The sequence below is a fragment of the Harpia harpyja genome, chromosome 16 (genome assembly GCF_026419915.1).
Source record: "Harpia harpyja isolate bHarHar1 chromosome 16, bHarHar1 primary haplotype, whole genome shotgun sequence".
Lineage (NCBI taxonomy): Eukaryota > Metazoa > Chordata > Aves > Accipitriformes > Accipitridae > Harpia > Harpia harpyja.
The window spans coordinates 4,552,918-4,574,200 of record NC_068955.1 but is presented as its reverse complement, the minus strand read 5'-3'; the positions used below and the strand labels follow the sequence as shown (position 1 = coordinate 4,574,200).

Below are 21,283 nucleotides of genomic sequence, written 5' to 3'. Positions count from 1 at the left end.
AGCAGCGGGTTCGCCTGCATACAGAAAGCTACCGGCTCCCAGCGAGCTGTCCCTCTCTGTTTCTCCCACCCTCAGCTGCTCTTTTCAGCGGAGTGTAAAAAAAAAAAAAAAAAAAATTCACTCCCGTGAAATTCTGCCCTCTTAAAGTGTATTTTTCAGAGAAGTTTGAGTTCAGGCGTCACGACTTGGGCGGGGGGGGGGTTGCTGCGGGAGAGGCAGGCGCCGAGAAAGGAGGTTTTTTCACCCTTTTCATAAAGCTCTTGCACTGCCATTTTACCGAGGCAGGGAGGGAGCGAGCGAGGGAGGGAGAGCAGAGCGACAGACAGCGCTTGCAAGGAAGTTTCTCACGGCAACTGCGGGCTGGATCTGGAACGGAGCCTTTTGTTCCCGGCAAGTTCAGCAGGAGAGAGAGAGTTGGAGTCTGCCGAAGAGAAAAACCAGCGGAGAAATAAAATGGAGGGAAGTAGGAAGAGAGGAGAGACAGATCGTGCTGAGCTGAGATTAACTGCCAAAGCAGGGAGCTCGGGTATTCTCTGCAGCACGGCATTTATTTAGAAAGTTGGTGTGGTAGCCTCAGGCAGAAATCCCTTGTTAAGTGCATGGGAATGAGTGAGAGACCCAAGGACAAGCATTGCTGTGCAGGAAGTGGAATTTTCCGAGGGGTTCACATCCTTCGGTGCTCTTTTTGCCAAGATTTTATCTCCTTGCTCGATAAAGGGTGCCTCCTAGAGACATCGGGAGAAAGGCCTTAAGGATGAGGCATGCTCTAGGTGTGTTTAAACTAAATAATTCAAGGTAGGGGACACCTTCCCTTAGAAATTACAGCGAGATCTGAAGACCAGATGCAACTTTGGGTACTCCCCTGCCCCCCCCTCCATTTTCCCTTTCTCCCCAGCCAGTGTTGAAACACTGTGCATTATGACCATGATCTCTGAATAGGCTGAAGTCAACTAAAAAAAAGCTTCCCCCTCCCTCCCCCCCCGTTTTAATGCTTATACACATATCCAATATATCCTGTATTCACATAAACAATTGTTTTTGTCTCCCGGTACACACTGCTAATTCTTCACTCCAAACCCACACATGCTCTTTGCATGTGTATGGACCCAGAATGCCAAACGCTGTAAACTTGGCTGAATTAACCCTCAAATCGCTGACAAACATCGATCACTTATAAACAGTCGCCCACGGAAGGTGGAGTAGAACTTTAATCCCCTCATTATTTGTGCACTTGGTGGTGGATTCAGAAAGCAGGAGCCTGCTGATGACGAGTGCTAGCTTTTCACACAAGTTTGGTTTTCAGTGCGGTGTCCTGAAAATACCGCTTGATTAAAAATATTAATCACCACCTGCGTTCTCAGCAGAGGCAGGAGAGATGCGCCTTCGCCCCGTGCAAGGGAGTACGCGGCGTGGCTGTGACAGCAGCTCAAGCAGACACCACGTGGGAAATCCGAGTTCAGGATTTAAACGTGCTTTTCCACTCCGGCCATGAGGGACTGAGAGCCTTGTGGGGGGGGAATTAAAAAAAAAAACAACCCTTTTCGTGCTGCTCAGAAGCGACCTCTGCGGCTGCTCGGGGAGTGAAGTTCAACAGCCCTGAGCTGAGAGCGCAGGGCAGATGCGGCACGGAACCGCCGGCTTCGGGGTCGGGAAAAATCAAACAGCAACCAAAAATGGAAGGGGGGGGGACACCCACCAGGGAAGGGCAATTGGCTGAAAAGCGTTATTCTGCGCTTTGTAATGAGGAGTCACACCCCAGCCATCGGAACTCGCTCTGAAGCGGCTGTTTTAACGTGTGGCTAAACACAATGCTACTCCGCAGGGTGCACAATTACGGAGTCATGTGCGCGATCTCCAGGTGCCGAAGACATCTAGCGCCAGATTTTCAAAGGCGCCCGGTTGCCCGACAGGCTGAGCTCTGAAAATATCCCAGGACCGGCGGGGGCTGACCGGAGGAGCCCCCGACGAACGGCTGCCGGCCCGGCCCGGCCCGGCCCGGGGTGCGAGCCCCCCGCCACCGGGCTTCACCGACCTTATCGGCGGCTTCGGTCCGGGGTCGTGGAAGAGGGGCGGGATGGCCGGGGTGGGGGGGACGGGGGGACCATCCGCAGTCACGGCTGGGTCGCCGCAATTTCACCTTCGTGACTTTCTTCTGGAGTATTTCATAAAATCGCCTCGCCATCGGGGACCTCTAAAAGGCCTGTAAAAGTTTAATAAGGAAATGTCATAAGGCATCACGCAGGAATTTCAGTTCACATTTTTATGGTGGCATTAACTTTTACGTATTTGTGAGTAATTAACAGCGTGGCTGTTGAAAGAGATTTGAAGACACACACCACACACACACCCCTTTTTCTCTCCTTTTCTAAAATGGTGCAAATCCGGTTTACCTCGGACATGACACCCACCAGGATAGAGGTGAGGTGAAAAGTACAAACACCACGGTTTGCCAATGTATGCAGGAAAACATATTAAAACCTACATATTCATCAACATGTCAATTAAATATTATTTTGCTATGCTTATTTTTGGTTGGTGTGTCCCCCCCCGCAACTTTGTTTTACTAAAGCAGGGAAACACATACAGAACCCTTGCCTGCAGTAGATGCTTTTTTTTTTTTTTTTTTTTTTTAAACGGAGCCCAGATGCTGGTCAGGATTAAGGTTACACCAAACACATTCTACATTGCCATTTTCCAAACAGAATGAAGCAGATGGAAAAGATGGAAGAGGATAAGGCAGGAACGGAGCACCACTGAAAACTGCAAGCCCTGCACTAACGCTGTAGAGGAGTGAGAGCTCGGATGCCAGGAGAGACGGAAAGAAACCAGGCGTACCGACTCTGCATATTGCATTCCTCGCATTTAAAATAAGTATTTTTAATTAAACAGCTGTCAGAATTTGTGCTTTAAACCTTATACTTAAAATGGGAAAATTCAGCTGCAACTGCTCACTGTAGTCTCCTTAGGGCTCAGTCCTAGAAGATGCAAAAGCCACTGGCCTCAGGCCACCAGAGTACTTAAGTATATGCGTAATTTTAAACATCAGCAGTCCCGGTGATTTTAAGCATATACTCCCTTAAAGTTAACCATGTACTCAGCACTTTGCAGGATCCGCCCAGAATACTCATACCAGCTCCTAGTTCAAGAAAATGAGTATCTGTACATCTGAGAAAACAAAGAAAATCTTCTTTTGAAATGGGCTAAAGATTTTTTGATTTCTAAAAGACGTGCGTTCACCAGTACTGGGAACTCAGATCAAACTGAAATAAAATCTCTAGGGGAAGTTAGCTGAATCCATGCTTATTTGTAAAATACCACCATTTGGCAAATTCATTCTAGTATTTCAGGTGAAATTCTACAAGAGCTGAGTTTACTCAGCACTGTGACTCAATCATATGATGTCCTTTGAAAATCTCTTGCAAAAACTGATTTTAAGATATTTTGTTGATATTATATAGGCACACACACAATACAGAGAAAGAAAACACAAACTGTTAAATATTCATGCTATGGGGAGAACACTTAGTAATGTCCCTTTATTTCAGCTGTACAAAGGCAGGCACAAATAACTGATAGAAAATTTAATAAAACAAAACAATTGCAATATTCCACATAAACAAGGTGTTGACCAGCTTTGAAACATTTGATCATGAAAGGGCCAGACAGAAATTCTACCTTTCAACAGTCACCCATAAATGTGTATTTCAAACTCTTAATTCTGTAATCTAACCCACATGGGGAGCTTTAGGACTTTACACACGCACAGAAGTCTGCATGCAGGGATGTGACTGATTTTCTGCTTTTAAGGCCTCCATCCTCTAATCTTGCTCAAATGTACATGGCCTAAAAGTAAGATTCTTAACTTCACAAGTATGTACCTCAGTGAAAATTACTTGCATTAGGAACAAAAATTTAAGGACATTCAGACCAGCTTTGCTGGAACTTTTAGAATTCAGTACTGGAACTGTGAAACAAGGTCATTTTTATCTAACAGTTATCTATGCCTTTAAAGAGGCCCACAATCAAACCTTAGTTATATTACTTCTTTATAAAGGCTGATACTATCACATGCACATTCAGTAAAACAAAGGCATTGGTCAGAAATGTTCACTTTCTCTGTAAAACAGAACCCTGAGCTCCAGACAGACTGAAGAATCATAAAAAAGACATAGTTTTCAAATATTTATAAAAAAATTGAGTATATCTGGCAAAAAAAACAAACAACAACAACAACAAACCCAAAATTCAAACATTTAATGGTTGTTGCTTACATTCCAATGTTTATAATTAGGTACCTGAGCAAAATGTGCTCAGAAAGATTCATATTCATTCTATGTATTGGTAAGGAGTGTAACTACATACATTATGAAACAAAGTATTTAAAAATAGTGGGTTTTCCTACCTTGAAGAAACATAGTTAATGTTTTCCAGTGGCATGGGTTCATATAACCACTGAGAGCACTGCAGCCTTCCCTATGTAATCCTGACCCTCCAGATTCACTACCTTCCTATTGTATTCTTTTACTTTGTCTATTCTTAGACTGTATGTTCTTAAAGACTACCTTATACATAGGTGTAGAGTAGCCAGCACACTACACTCTCTGTTTAAACACAGGGATGATAGCAGTAAATAATGCTGAAGCAGCACGAGGAACATAACTTCTGAATGTCAGTGATCTGTGTTGCCACGGGCTGTGATGATCCACTGGTAGTTATGAACAGTTACACAGGATAATGGAGTCCTGGATTCAGCTATCATCATTTAAGAATCTTCTCGTTATTTTTTTTTTAAAGGACTTTGCAATACTTCAAAATTCATTACTTTTCCTGTATCAATAGCCATGACACAGCATCTTTCTTAAAAAAACCCAACCAACCAAACAAATAAAACACCACCAAAAAAAGAGAAAAACCACCAAACACCAAAACATGAAGCACTACAGTTGAGTTGTGATGCAAATGAGTACATATTTTTCTACCACCTCTAGAGGTACAAAAATAATCTAAAACTGACATTCTACTATGGGAAGAAAGAAAAAAAACAACAACAAAATCAAGCCAAAGACTTGGAAAGTAATGTCCAGACAACTAGAGACTAATTAGCCTGGCCTCAGTGAGATGTAAAACTTAAGTTCTTTTTCCCCTGGAGGGGGAAGAGATGTAGAGGAAAATAAACAGATAAGATGCAACATAGGTTTAATAAAGGCAATCATGCCAGACAAATCTGATGTCTTTCTTTGATAAGAAAGCAGATTTTTCTTGGTAAAGGAAAACACAGTTCATCTCACCCACCTTAAATTCAGTAAAGCATTTGATCTGGTGCCACATGCAAAAATACAAGTTAAACTGGAAAATATGAAGATTAGTGCAAGAAAAGTTTTGTGGGTAAAAAATGGCTAAAAAACCCATGCTGAATTGTGCTGAAATGGGAACTTTTGGGCTAGAGCGAGTGCTTTAAAAGCTCTTCCAGCACTGGTCTCAGAACTGGTGCTACTTATTGCTTTTAAGCGACATGAGCACAAGGAATTGAAAAAAAAGTGTTAATATAGCTAGTTACTGACAAAATCAAAAAGCATCAATACAGAAAACTGGAATATCCTAAATGAAGAACTGGATGAGGTTCTGGAACAGCACAGGAATCCTGAGGAATGGACTGGTGGAATGCAGTAATAAGATTAATGCAAATCACAAGGCTGTTCACACAGGGACTAACAGCCAAAATTCTTGTAAACTGGGAATTCATCACAGTTAATAGAGAAGGATGAAGACTCAGAAGCATTATTTAGTCACAGAAATGACTAAACATCACAAAAATGAAGATGACAAATGTGATCTAAAGACCAGGTAAGGCACATCCAGATGTTATGGCAACAGCTCTCTTGCAGAATTCTGGGTACGGTTTATATTCAAGAATGATACAAGAAAACTAGAATAGTCATAGAAAAGGCTTCCTAAGATGGTTATAAGAGCAAAGAATCTATCATGAGAAAAGACTGAAGTTTTATTTCAGCTAACTCCAACAAAAGAAAGGCTGATATGGGATAGGGTTAGTTTGTATACATAGATTATGGCTTGTACACAGGTATTTAAACTAAAGGGTTATGTTGGCACCAAATATATATAAAGGCCTAAGTACATTTAAGATGATAGCTAGATTAGAATGTCTTATTATTACAAAATTAGATTTAAAAAAATCCTTCTAGTGAGGCTACCAGGCTGAAAAGGACTAACTGTTTTTATGCTGGGGCTTGATGTCCTTATGGTCAAAATGAGGTGTGGTTGCCTCAAAAGCCTGGCATAAGACAGCTAAGGGAGGCTCCTCAAGCCCAACGTTAGGAAAGTCCAAACAGAGGCGTTAACCAGTACAAGCAGCCCCCTTTGAAAGCTCACCTGCAACCTGGTGGATGATCAATAAAGAAGATACAATTAGTTTACTGGGGGCAAGTTCAAAATTTGTTTATTGTCACTGTGGAACATACAGATACAGTGGAGAACTTTGATAGCTTTGCCATTAATTTCCCCGCTTTGCATCAGTGAAATGAAAGGAAAATCTCTTTGCAATATCGTGAAGATACATTTATGGTGGTGAAAAAGTATTTGGATACTATAGTGAAAATGAAAATCATCACGAAAATCCATTACAATTAGTAATTCTGTATTTACTGCAGCACTTGAATTATATGCAATAAATAAAATATGTAAGCAAACATCAAATAACAAGGATAAAAGGAAAATCTGAAAAAAAACATTCATTGAATGAGACAGGGTTTGAGAAGGCAGGTTATATGATTTGATTTATAATTAAGAGACCGCATCACGGTGTGAGGAACTGGATTAAGATGGGCAAAAGCGTAAGAACTGTACACAGGAAAACTGAACACACTGCTCAGTTCCCTGTTAAATTCATCCGGGTCACAAGAGCGTAAAGAAGCATGAAATAGAGTGAATAATATGTAGGCTGACCCAGCCCTGGAGTACGCACAAGCTCAGCAAATTCTCTGTGTCAGACAGTGCTTGGAGAACTAAGCAGTGATCCTTGCTGTAGTCAAGGCTACACACTGTCACCTCAGCAGTGCAACGGTCCTCTAGTTCTGCAGAGAACTGTTGAAAGAAGCAGCTTTTCTAAGGGTAAAGCTTTCCAAAAAGCCAGAGAGTATGGCACCTCCCCAGAAGACCATAAAAGGCTCACATTGCATTTCTAGTTTTTGATAACAGCTTTTCATTTCCATCATAAATAACATCACCAGGAATATGTATCACCTATTTCTTTCCATCTAAGGTCTCTTAATCTCTCCAGACAAAACCTACCTGCTTTAGCAATACTTTTCCTTAGCAAACCAACCATAGCTGCCCTTCTTGGGATCTTCTATTGTTAACTGTTTGACCACTGGAGATTTTTTTCATGATTTCAAATGCATGGTGTTCCATGCTGTCAAAGATTCCTTCCTTGCACCTGCCACCTCTTCATGTTTCTATAAACAATAATAGGCAGGGGCATGGAGCTGAAAAGCGTCTTCAGTTTTGGGGTTTTTTTTCCTTCTTCGGTTTTTTTTTTCTTTTTCTTTTTCTTTTTTCAGTGTTCTGACCAGATAACTGCATGAAAGACCAAGAGGACACCTCACATCCATAAGTTGTATCTTCATGTCATCAACATTTTGGACAAAACCAGAATCCCATAACTTTTCTGTTGTTGTTTTCTTCTTTCTTCAAATGCTTTTCAGATTTAACTTTGGTTCATCTCAACACTAGCAACTATGTCTATTACTTTTTAAAAGGGACATTAACAAAGTTATTCTGCTCATTTTGTGAATAGGAGGAGAGTGAAAAAGTTTAGCAAGAATATTATAATCTAAGACTCATGTTATTTTGCATTTGCAAGCAAACATTCCTATTCCAGCTCATATTAGGACTTTTTATGAAATTAATGCTTTCTGAGTAATAATAAGACAAAACATATTATAATTTCCATCCAATATTGAAAATTAACATTATCTCACAATTCCGCTTCCATTGTCAGGCTGACCCACTTGGAGTTCACAAGAATAGTGCATTTGGAAAACCAGTTCTTTTTCTCCCCCTTGTCTTCAGGCACGGCATTTTCAGCAGAGTTTTTTCTGTAGCCAAGGATCAAGACATGAACATGCACAAGGAGGCGAGTAACTGTCTGGGCAGCAGTACTGCACTAAAGAAGCCAGTGGTTATAATGGATCACAAACTGAATTTGAGTCAAAGCAATAAAGATAATACATCACAGAAATATTTAATAAGGCTGCTTTACGTAGGACACCCATGACAATTATCTTGCTCAACCCAGTGTTGGTGAAATCTCAGCTGGAATATTGAATCCATTTTCAGGTACCACATAAAAAACATAAAACCAGATATAAACCAACTGGAAAGAGCACAAAGAGAGCAACAAGAATGCTGGGAGGCTGAGAAAATCTAACTCCCAAGAACAAATAGAAATATGGGATTTGCTTAATAAAAAGAAAAAAAAAAAAAAAGAAAAAGGAGAGACGTCATGTGAGAATTGAGAGGGGACAAAATACCAATAGTCCATTTTGTTACAGTAAAGGTCAGCAATCAAACATTCATGTCCACTGAAAGTAGAATAGGTAATAGACTTAATTCAGAGTAAGATCTGGTAAAGTAACAAAAGTGACATTTAAACAATGAAAACACTAGCATGGGAAGTTGCGGAATGCCCTGCATTTCAGATTTTTTTTAAGGACAGGATATACAAACATCTGTATGCGATACAGATAAGCACCTCTCTCTTGTCTCAGAGTCAGGACGGGATCTAAGGACCTCCTGATGTCTCTATGACAGCTATACTTATTATTATAGCAATACAGGAAGAAAAATTCTGGTGAGAAAGGAATATTTCAATTAAAAAATTGGACTTTTAGATGAAGAACACACCATTCTGGGTCACTGTCTCAGGCTACTATTTCAGGAAGTTACTTGGAGGACTTTTTTGCAACTGCCAGCTCCAGAAGAGATGAGGGAGTGCATTAAGTGCATCACTTATGCAAATATATATATGCACTCTGAGTTTAAAGTTTACAAGGCATTTCAGATTAAATGTTTGTTAATTTTATTTTTCTAAGTCAAACTACTTTGATACACTTTTGTTGACGATCTTCACTGAGCTCCACCTCAGCCCACAGTAGCATGACATCACCTACAGTAATTGTTAATAAGGTCAAACACTATTTCTTTGATTAATTTGCTCTGTTACCTCTTGTTCATAAAATCACAGTGCAGTTTTTCCTTACAAAATGGCTATTTTGCAGAGGCTTTTTCACTGGACGTCCATAACATTGAAAGCGTCTTTCCATTCCTTGCTTCTACCCACTTTTCAGCATCTTTCCCTGCCTCTTACAGATGTTGTACAAATCAGGGCAAGCTCAAGTTTCTAATGAGTTTGTTCTGGAGAAGTTTCGTAATACCATTCTACATCCATTCAATGGTAAATCACCTACATTGATGAGCAAGGCCGTGTACAACCATTAAGAAGTTGTTCTTTGTGTTCATAAATTCTTTCTCCTGGCTCGACAGACCATGTTTACTCCTTGAACCCCCATAACTCTTATTTGATTCACAGACTGTACCCAGGAAAAACTCCAGGTAATTTCTTATGCATTGCCAAGCTTTATGACACAGAAGGATCAGCAACTTCTCCAGATATATACATAAAAAAAAAATCCCATGACAATATCCCTGACATAAAACTGGCTAGTTTTCAGTTGGAAGTAATCAGAAATTATGCTCTTCCACAGATGGCAATGGGTTTCTGCATGTGAAGGAAAGTCTTTGTTTTGTATTCTGCCTCTACAGCTGAGATCTGCCCAGGTTTCTAGGAATGCAATTTTGTCATCCTGATGTGTGGCCACTGCTCCTGGCCATCCCGGTTCTGCACCAGTACCCTGTGTATCAGTCACTGCTAGCTGACTACACCCAGAAACAGTACACCATTGAGTAAACTGCTCCAGATAAATCCTGTACAGAAGTAGCAGGTTGATTATGAAGCTGCAGAACTAAGTCTTTCCACCTGTGCAACCTCACAGGAATATGCATTGTAATGGATTTACCAGTTTCTTCTTCGTGCAACCTTGCAGCATTTTGAAAAAGAAGTTGCATAGGCAAAAATCAATGGATGCCAGGAGAAAAGGAAGAGTGATTTGTCAGGTTGACCCACAGAATTCCCAAATTCCTGAGAATTCCCTGTCAGCACACTGTGAAAAAAAACATATTGCTGAGTAGCAGAACTCCACTCCATGGGATAACTGCCCAGAATATTTTGAGAGGTAAATTAATACAAGAAAGAACCGTGCACCCAATCAAGAGTGAAAATACCTTAAATCAGCATAACAAAGCGGGGTGAGTGTACTTGTGCTCAATATAGTTAAATAGCTGTAATTAGATCAAACAAACTAGATTGATGTATCATCCCTTTGTAGACATGGCCTCAGAAGGTAAGTCAGGAGCTAAGTTCAGTAAAACAGTTTTAGTACTGCAGCTTTTATCTAACAAGGCACAGCCACACACTTACTCGAAAGTAAATACTACTTAGAAGAATGGCTGAATTCCAAAGAAAAAGAGTTTATAGAGAAGACAGCATTCTTTAATAATAACCTGAACTTCTGTCAGTAATAAAACTCTCCTAGCTGATTTGACGATATACCTTTTGGATAAATAACGTACAAAATTTTGGTTATAAATTCATTTGTTTCAAGACACTTAAAGGTTTTTATTGAGTTGTTCCCTCATCAGTTAAGGTGTCTACACAGAAAGGGTGAATTCTAATTTGCTTTGTTCTTTCAGAACCTTTTAATTAAATTTTAAGAAAATAATGTAGAATAACGTTGCATGAAATATGGTTACTAAATTTCAGAGATGAGCAAAACATAAGGTAGCAGATGGCATGAAGAGGATATATGTGAAGATATGTAAATAGTAGGGAACCTCACGAAATCAAAAACGTAAGGCAGAACTGAAAGCACGTGCAAGACCCCTGGGAGAGCTGAGCTGAGGAGAAGCAGCAGCAACTGAGCTGAAAGATATCAGACTTTCCTTACTCAGAAATGACAAAACACAAACAGGAAGCTCTAATCTAGTAGAAGGAAAGACCCATCATAACTAGGGGAGTCAAGATTGTTGTGAAGGGTCCTTAAAGTAAACATGGAAGGAGTGGAGGAAACAAGGACAGAGTTTGCACGTGCCAACAAATATATTCATCAAACACTCTTTGAATAAAAAGAACCCCCTCAACCCCCAACTATTTCAGAATTGTAATCAATAAGTAATGAAGACATTGTGAAAAAGCTAATAGTGGAAAATAACCTTGTATTGAATAAAGACAAGATGAATTGTTTAAATTAGGCAGAAGACCAAACAAAGAGCAGCTTGGTAACTAATCAGAAGAGTTCTAATCATCAGAAACAGCCACAGCATTACTATGGGGTTAGGAAGAGATGTAGTCTGCGCATTAGCATCATTTGGTACAGAACCTCCACTCCAAGTCATATGAATTATTGCGGCTGCACAGATTGCCGTCTGGTAGCTCTGTCTTCTATGATATAGCCCGATAAATTAGCAAGTAGATGATGACATATCTGCATATCGTAGCAGAGTCTGGGTGAAGACCAAGAAGGTCTTTCTAACCTTTTGATTAAAAAGTTATCAGTAACAGACCAATACTGTTAAATGGAAGTCACCAAATACTACTTTCATGTAGAGGATATTTAAAGGTGAAGGGAGGCACACTTGAGAAGTGGGACTTAGTTGACAACTGCAATTCAGTTGAAGGAATAGCTGGAAAACAGTAACTATTCTAAACATTTATATTTCAAATAGTTGTTAGAAATTAGGGAAAAAAGCAGTTGCTCCCTCTTTTCCTGTGGGATTTGTTCTAGCCAGTGATAGGCCTGTGAAATACATCACTAATTTATCAAGTTGTTAGAATTAATCCCAATGAATATTCCACCAAACATGGGAGGCAGGGGGAAGGAGAAACCAGTGACCTGGTGTTACAAGAGCACCTAGCACCTACATTCAGAAGTTGAAGAGCATTTTCCTTCTTTGTTTCCACCAAAAATATTGCCATCTTAAAGATGTCTTTACATGTCTCCATCTCCAACAGAAAAGCCAGAAACTGCAGTAAGATGACAGGGATACTGAAATGTAGATGGCAAGGGTGCAGAGTTTGGTTGACAAGTCTCGGGAATTGCAAAGAGGAAAGGCTGGGCCACAGATTTTCTTAACATGTCTGTTTACTAATCACCAAATAAACTCAGTTAATAAAACCTGGGAAGCTGAAGAGCTGCTGATTTCTGAAGTGGCCCTTCCATGCAGCTGTGGAGAATACCACATCAGTGTCAGGAAGTAACATACCTTGTTCTGTGAACCAAGAGAACACACTGAGAAGACACTAAACTGCACAACAACCTGTCTGCAGCTACTGAAAAATTTCATTGCATTCTGAGCGTCCAAAAAAGTGTAACAGAGAGAAAATGGCAGCACTGTATGCAAAAGACAACATTAAAGAAATATGGGACAACTATCTAAACACACTGCGTGATTGCTGAGCCCATGGAAGTCACCCTTGTGGTGCTCCCTCCATTACGAAGATGCATTTGGTGACAGGTGGCTCTCTCCCTCTGTCTCATGCCAAGCACATTTCCATAGCAGAACACCACAAAGGTCACTGAGTCTAAATCTCAACTATTCTCATTTTGTATCTTCTTCTGCCCCAAGTTCAATTTGTCTAGGTGATTTATGAGGTGAACTCTGGCTATGCAAGGCTTCTCTCCTTCTGAATGGAGGAACAATTCAGATAAGAAACAAATCTCTTCTGAGTTAATAGAGGAAACTGGACTTAACTGCATTTACTAAGGTATTTATTATACATCTAGGCCAGATGAAGCTTAGCACATTTAATACATATAAAACTGCAGATAGCTGCTAGGAAGAGCAGAAAACAAACAAAACAGGTTCACGAGTTTCTCAATAATTTAAATTAAGCGCTAAAGTAACAGAAAAGCAAGAGTTGTGGTGGCAGCAGCAACAGATATCTATCAATTCCAGCTTGCTGCTTATAGCAACACACACGAATTGAGAAGCAGTTGGCTCTACGTCCCCTTAGATACCCTCTGGCTGAGGGACTGCTAAATTGTAATCAGTGTGAATACATAATCCCCAACAGGCACTGCAATACTTTTGTGGCTGTTGATTTCATAAATTGTCTTGAGGTTCTTTGTCATGAAAGACATTGTATATAATTACAGAAAAAAGATGACTGCAACTTACGGGCCTGGTCCTGTGAAAGACATATGTTCTTTGATGACTCAGCAGTTCATGGGGGATCATCAGCACTTTGTAGATGGCAGCCCAATGCTAAGAGGTAATTTGCAAGAAATAAGTCTCTATGGTATAACTTCAACTTACCAGTTGAGAAAAGACCATGTGTAGAATTCTTAAAATGCAATGAAATCACAGAATTAAAAATTTTAAGTATAAAAACCATTATTAAGTCATCCAAGTCCATTTACAATTATTGATGGTAAATCCATCTACTCCAGATGGGAAGAGGTCACTCTCTTCTTTTTCCAGGGCAAGTCTATGAATAATTTGAGTGATTAAAGCTCAAAGCAGGTGTGAAAATGAAAAAGACCAGGAAAGCACATGGGAAAGAAACCACACTCACATGAAGCTACTTAGCTTTCATTCTACAATCAAAAAAGGCACCCTCCATTCCCCCCAGTCTATACAGCCACAAAATACAGATGAGTTTGTACATTTTTTTCCAAAAGAGTTGTCACTTTTAAAGGCACATTGAAATCTTATTTTTACTTTTTAGGTCTTCCTTCTTCCATCAGGGATGACCTAAATTCTGAGCTGAAGCATTCACAGGATGCTTGCTTGGAATATAAAACAACAGCAAAAACATCAGGCTGCAAAAGAAGCAAAATAATAGGAGGGAAAATTACAGTGAAGACCTCCCTGAATAACAGGAGGTCACAAACACTGCAGAAATAGATGCTGAAGTAGTACTATCCAGAGAGAGTGGACACAAAGTGATTGCATTTACAGAAACCTAGCAGAAGACAGGTGGGCAGGATGTGAATCTAAGCAAACGGCCACAGTTCTGGGAATACCCAACAGTTCTCAAAATTTTCCCTCAAATATATCACTGTATTCTTTGTGCAAAAAATGTCAGAAACACCAAAATCCAAGAGTCTCATGTTACAAAAAAAATAAAACTTGAAAGCTTACTAGGAAAGTATTCAAATGGAATTAAACAAGTACAGAAAGGGGTAGAGGCTATATTTTATACGCTAAAGAGAAAAATATATGGAAAACACTTATACAACCAGGTAATCAGTAGTATAGACTACAGAACATTCATGCAGCTCATTATTTGAAAAAAAACCCCAGTATTTGCAGATACATTTGTTTGTATTTTATCATCTTAAACAGTCGACAGAAACTAAGATTATAATCTGTGCCTTTTTAAAATTCCATTCAACAGATGTTCATAAACAGACTTGAGCCAAATTTCAGTTCCCCAAAAGGATATTCAGCCAGAGAACTTCTACAAATGGATGATAAAGTCCTGCTTTTTCCCTTGTAATGATTGCTTTTCTGAGACATCAAATCCTCTCTTAGCCTCATTACAAGTTCCCACCAGCATAAAACGTATATTTCTTTCCATTTCCTATAGTATTGTTTTCCAAAAATGGCATTGACGTTCCCAGCACAAGACAACTTGCCCTCACTTTTTACGTCATCTCCTCAATACAGTATGAAGTGATTGTCTCAGTGACAAGGCTCTGTTCTTTTAAAAAGATGAAAAAAAAAATCCAACTGGTACTAATAAATATTTACTTAATGTAAGGAAAAAGGAATCCAACAATTAAGTATGAAAATTACAGAAAAAAAAAAAAGGTGTTTAGAAAGGCAAAGCTGTAAGAAGTTCAGTCCTTTTTACGAGAATGACTGCTCAATAGCTCCTTTTGGGACACAGTGAGATGACTTATTTAAAAGTATAGTCTAGAAATACCCCAAAATCACAGAAGTTATAAGTCACTTGAGGATTTAAGATGCAAAACAAAATTAAGAAATATCAGGACACATAATGAAAATGGTGGAATGAAAACAGTGTTGCACTGTTATGTGTCTATGTTAAAAGGGGGAGGGGGGACTGAAGTGGAAGGTTTTATTTTTACTTAATTACTCTCAGTGTTCACTGGGGACTCCTTCCAAAGTGTATTTTATATTTGGACCTAAATGCAAGCAGGATTCAGCCTTGATCTTATTCCTTATGACAATACGTTTCTTAAATTAGAAGTCCCACAACTAAAATGTTGACACCACCACTAACGTTCCTCCAGCACCTAAGAGTCTCTTATGTGTTATCAATCTATTAATACGGGAAGCAGTTAGCATAGGAAAAAACCCAGGGCGATTGTTTAAAATAAAAAAACAATCCAGAAAATAATACTTTGTAGGCTTGTAGCATCTTTTATCCAAGGTTTTCAACGTACTTTTAAATATGAAGTCTCAAAACACTTAAAAAAAAAATAAAACCCACCCAACTTTAAGGAATTTTGAAAATTATAATACATTAATTGAGTGAGCATCCACCTGTGATGCAATTACAAGAGTCTCCTACTGCAGCATGTCACACATATTCAATCCACCTTCTGGTTACAGCTTCCAAGTTTGTGGTATGTAGAAGGAACAGCAGAGCTGGTTAAAGATTTTCTCTTGCTTCACATACTCTGCAAGCTTCTCATTAACTCATACATGACTTTAATCAGTGCTGAAGCACACAATTCTTTCAGCGTGCATCAGGACTGGTCTGGAAAAAAACCCTCACTCAATAAAATATTATTATAACCATGAATTAGTAAAGAAAAGGGCAACCTTTTTTCTACAGTGACTGCTGATTTTCATATATAAAGGGTTAAACCGACCTTCACTGATCCAGGAGAGGTAATAAAATAGAACTTTAAGGACAAAAATGAAGCACTTCAAGAGATTATTATGAAGAGCTACATTCAAGATGAGGGAAGACAAAACCTTATTCTTAAAGCACAGATGCTTCTAAAACAAGAGATCACGCGTTTTAAAAAGCACACTACCAGCCCCATATAATGAATAAGCAAAACGAGGGGAATCAGTTTTTTTTCCCTCGCAGGGCTGTGGAGCTCAGAGGAAAGGGGGCATTCAGTCGATCTGCTAGCAGAGCCAGATGCATGCTTTGCACTTCTGCAGGGCTGTGGAGCTGGTATTGGTTGGGGGGGGGGAGAAAACAGAGTAAGCCTGAGAAAAACCCATCAGAGCTCCTGTCCTCCCCTTTCAGCGTTAATGGGAGGGATACAAGTCTATGGGAGCTGCAGTGGGGGATGGGGCTGCCAGAGGGGGTGGGGAGAAGCAGAGCAAGGCCTTACAATCATCAGCAGCTCTTGTTCTCCTCTCCTTTCAGCGTTAACAGGAGGATGTGAAGCTCATGTAGCTGGGAATGGGATGGGGGAAGCAGAGCAGGATCATAGTTTAGCTTTTGTCCTCTCTCCACAGGGTTAATAGGAGGACACGAAGCCTGTGTAACCGGGATAGGGGGAGGGGATGGGGGGGGGGGGTTTAAGGCCTTAGATCACAGTTTCGTGCCCTGCTCTCCCTGCAGGGTTAACGGGAGGATGTGAAGCTCTCGTCTAGGGGCAGCTTCAGGGTTTGTGGGGTCCTGTAGAAAGTCAAACATGGGGGGGGAGGGGGCGACCTGGGGTAAACTTCCCTAAACGTGGCGGTGCGTTTCGGCCACTCAGAGGTCTGCTTATCCAGAAAAATGAGCCACTAAGTTGCCCGTGGGGTGGCGGTGGCCATCGGCGGGGTGGGGTGAGCCCAGCTCCTTATCTGTAGGGCGCAGGAAGAGCGGCCTCCCCGGCTGATGGTGAGGGCCGGAGGGAGAGCCCAGGTGTGCCGACAGAAACGCGGGCCCTTCAGAAAGGGGGTGGAAAACCGAACACGGGTGGGGAGGCGAAGGGAAAGGGGCGGCCCCGGGGCCCGTCTGGAAACTGCTCCCAGGGCGCTCACCTGCCAGGAAGACACCGCGTCGAGGGTGGTGGTGGTGGGGGGTATTTAAGCACGACCCCAGACCCTCACCCTAAACCCGGGGAAAGTTTCCCGGAACTTTGCCGTTCGCCCCGGCGAGGGGAGCCGTGAGGCGGCGGGCTGCCGGCCGCCCCCTCAGAGACCCCCCCCCGCCACGGGAGGGGGAGGGGGCGCTGTTCCCGGCTCCGCGCCGCGTTTTCCCGCTCACCCCCCTCCCTCGCGCAGAGCTCCCCGTGCCTCCTCACTCCTCCGCGACTCCGGACCCCTCCGCCGGAGCCGGCACTTTTTCACCTCCCCTCCCCCTCCCCGCTTCCTCCCGACTTATCCCGGCCAAGGCCGCGGGGTGAGGGTGGGGAAGAGGAAGACTTTTCTCCCCGTTTCTGTAACGGTATCCCGCTACGGGGAGAGCGGGACGGAGCTTTTTTCCGGGTGAAGGAGGAGAGGCGGTTGGGACTACTTGGCGTTCCTGCCACGGTCTCGGCGGAAGGAGCTCGCTGTGCGAGAGGCTGCGCGGTGCTGCGGCTCTTCTCAGCGCTTCCTGGAAACTCCCGCTTAGGAGCGGGGGGGGGGGGAGCGGGAGAGAAAGAGTCCCAGGCCGGGAACGGGCGGGGAGAGGGGGGGGGGGGGGGGGGGGGGACACGGCACAGCACAGCCCCCTCCCCTCCGCCGCACCGGGGACGCGCACAGGCAGCCCGGACAGCCCCCGCGGCCGCTAACACCCCTCAAACCGATCCCCCCCTTCTTCTTCCTGTGCAGATGGAGCAGAGAGAAGTGAGGGATAAACTCCCTCGTAACAGCCGTGCAGGCTTGGGGGGCGGGCACCCCTTTTCCCCCTTCATAACCCGGGGAGCGTCCCTCAGTACCCCCGAAAGAGAGGGAGTGGGGAGCGGGAGAACGTGACGGGGTGGCCGGGGGACGAAGAGCCCTTCATCCCGGCCTTGGCAGGGAGGAGGCATGGGGAGAAGCAGCCTGGCTGGGGAGGGGGGCAGGGGGCAGCGACCCTCCAAAACTGCCCCCTTTCCCCCCCGTGTTTCTCTGCGTGCACGATGCCCCACGGTGGCTCTCCGCCCCTCCGTGCCCCCCGTGGGCCGGGAGGGCGGTGGGAGAGGGCAGGCGGCAGCGGCGGCGAGTTAATGCGAGAGCGGCTGAGCGCCGGGGGGGGGGGGAGGGGAGGCCGAGTTTGTAAATGGAAACACTGGTACATAAGCATTTAGCACAATCGGGCTGGAAAGCTCCAACTGCAAAGGGCTGAGAACAAAAAAAAAAAAAAAAAAAAAAAAGGAAAGAAAAAAAGTAAAAACCCTCCCTTTGCTGCCCTCTGCCTGCCGCTGTGCTCGGTGCGGTGGCAGGGGCGGCCGCTGAACTCTGGCTCTTGCCGCTTGCAGCCGGCTGCGGGACTGTGGAAGGGACCGCTGGTACCTGCCGACCCCCCCGGGACCCTGCGGGGCCTTGGCCTGCCTGCCCTCCTTGGCACCTGGGCAGCCGGGTCCTCCTCCTGCGCAGAGCTCCTTGCTTTAGATAGCAGAAGGAGAACTTGCATGTCTTTTCCTGGGTGAAGAAATTGGGGAAATGGGGCGGGGGGCAGCTCTCACACCTGTGTTCCTTTTCTTGCTCTGAATACAATAGGTTATCCTTTTTTCCTGGGTGTGGATGCACTCCCCCCCACTTCCAAACAACGGGCTTTCTTAAGGGGCTAAAACTCATTCCTGTTAGACTCAGCTAAAGGATACCTGCAAGTAGAGAGGGCTTTGGGGTCTACACTTTAGTACTTGCATTACTTAACGAGACAAGAGTAAGAATGCATGGCGTATGCAGGCTGCAAAAAAAATGAAGTGGAAAAAACAGGAGGGGAAAGCAAGTCTGCTGATAAATGCCCGTGATACACAAACAAGGACACACAGCATCAGTAAATACCGTATGGTTCATTAGATACGGGCTTTAGTGATTCTGCCTAACGGTTAAAGACCTTAGTTCCTCTGCCTTTTCTAGCTTGTTGCCTTTTACAAGCTCATCTCTCCAGCTCTGCCAGTTCCCAGAGTCTACCACCCTTTAAACGTGGAGTTGTTGATCCTCTCTGGTGTTGCAATGCAACTCTTTGACACAGCCCCCCCCCCCCCCCTTCCTCCGCTGAATCCGTGAGTTTCAGGGATGCTGGGACTGCTCGGGAAAAGCAGGCAACATGTAATGAAATTATGTGGAAGAGAAGGATCCATTATAGCAAGTAGATACCCGTAAATCCTGTTAGCGACCAAGCATTTCCATAGAAATTTCCTGATTCTAGATGCCCAGCACCTTTCATACGCTTCCATGTCCTTATCACCATTCCTAAACCTGTATGTGGCTTCATTTACAAACCTAAAATCCAAATGTAAATTGAGGGTGAAGGTTGTCCTCGGCCTCCTGATCTCTTTGAAGTTGCTGTCTCGTTCATCGGTTTTAGCTCTGAATTTTGTAGTTCGGGGTCTACTGGAAAGAGCAGCCTCCAGCTCTTGAGGACAAAGAGAGAAACATTATCGGCTTCACACTCTTCCAGCACCAGTCAATTAAAGATGATCTGTGCTCTGTTTTAGGCCTCAGCTCCCTTTTAATATCTTTTAGTTAGTTGCTTGCTTTGTTGCACTTTTATTATTTCGGTCTTTGTACTCCAATCAGTACAGAACGTCTTGTAAATATATGTATTTATTCTGTCAGTCTTGCACTGCTTCCCTTCTACCATCAAAATATTAAAACACAAAAGCTCACTGATTACTCATCAGCAGATCTGCGAATTTACACACAGGCAGCTTTCTTCGGAGCAAGTCAGCAAATTAAAAACAACTCCTTCAAAAAACTTTGACTGAGAATGGATTGTTTCCAGATCCTTTTTTTTCCTCAATAAAAAAGGCAGGTCCTGGGGAAAGCTAATAAACAGCCGCTATTGAAAAGCTGATAGCGCACCACATTCTGATGCTAGTTATTTTGGAGTAATTGCAATCTTGTGTTTAGATAGCAGGAGATAGGAAAATGTCACTTTGTCTACATGTCCCATAAGAATAAATCATCCTGGATACTTCAAGGGGATAAAGTGTCTACCCACAAAGAGCTGATTCAATAGTCTGGACTGAAAAGCTTTACGTTGCCTGGTAGATAGTTTAAATTATCATGGGAGGATTATCAAAAGCCTAAAAAAACCCACCCCAACACATTAAAACGAAGAACTCAAAGTCTTGTCCAACTGCAGGAAATTTGAGTGTTGGAGAGAAAAAGAAAAAAAGCCCACAGCTCCCTGATTTCATGAACTCTTAATTGAGGAAAAGTGGTTTATTCCTAAATATCCTTTTAGTGTGCTCTAGCCTAAGTTATTGTTTATCCTCTTGTTTTTATGGCAACCACTCCAGTATTGACTACTTTAATATTAACCACTTGAGAGTTTTCAGTGATTCCTGAGAACTGTGTGAGTGATAATGTGCCTCCCGCACCCACAGCCCAGCACAGTGATCCTCAGCACCACTGTGCGAGATGTAAAGATGCACCTTGAAAAGGTTCAGGTTCTGCGATTAAGTATAAATCAATTATTCTGGCTGAATTTTGTTCAATTAATGATGTTAATTGCCTGGCTGGCAGACAATTTAGAATTTGAAACCGTTTCATAACTGATATATAAAGATTTTGCAGTTGGAAGTGATTTAACAGTATTGTTGATAATAGATCCAATACATATCCCTCTCCCGCTGTTTTGTTAGCTCCCCACTGCCAGGTAGAAGGGGAGTCCTGCTTGGTTAGGGAAAAAAAAAGATAATCTGGTTGAGAATTGTGCTTTATTTTAAATAATTACCAGATCCGGTGTAGTATTTACACTTGTATTTTTAATGTTCCAGCTGACAACATTTTTTTGTTTTTGAAGTTAATCAAGCGAGCAGAGATCACTCTCAATCTGGACTAGCAGAATCTAGTAAAAAAGGTGTTAGTTTTATGTAGCTGCTGTTCTAGCGCTAAGTGCATATTAAACAGGGAAAGCTGTGGTTATCAGACCGGAGTACTTGATACTCGGTACTCCCACATGGTACGTTTGAAGTGATATTACTGAAATATACTGCAAAAGACGCCGCTCTTCATCTTTCGAGCCTCCTGCTAGGCCTCTGGCGGAGGATGAGGGAAATTTACAGGAGCTTCCCAAATGGGAAAGGGA

At 42.6% G+C, this 21,283-nt stretch overlaps 1 long non-coding RNA gene across 1 annotated transcript; it reads right to left on the bottom strand.

Annotated features, from left to right (window-relative positions):
- Positions 1 to 1,527: 1,527 nt before the first annotated feature.
- Positions 1,528 to 17,475, bottom strand: LOC128153062 (uncharacterized). Its single transcript, XR_008238838.1, has 3 exons — positions 17,098 to 17,475; positions 13,312 to 13,398; positions 1,528 to 2,200 (listed from the first exon to the last, which is right to left on the bottom strand). It is a non-coding gene; the product is annotated as an uncharacterized LOC128153062 (long non-coding RNA).
- Positions 17,476 to 21,283: the final 3,808 nt, after the last annotated feature.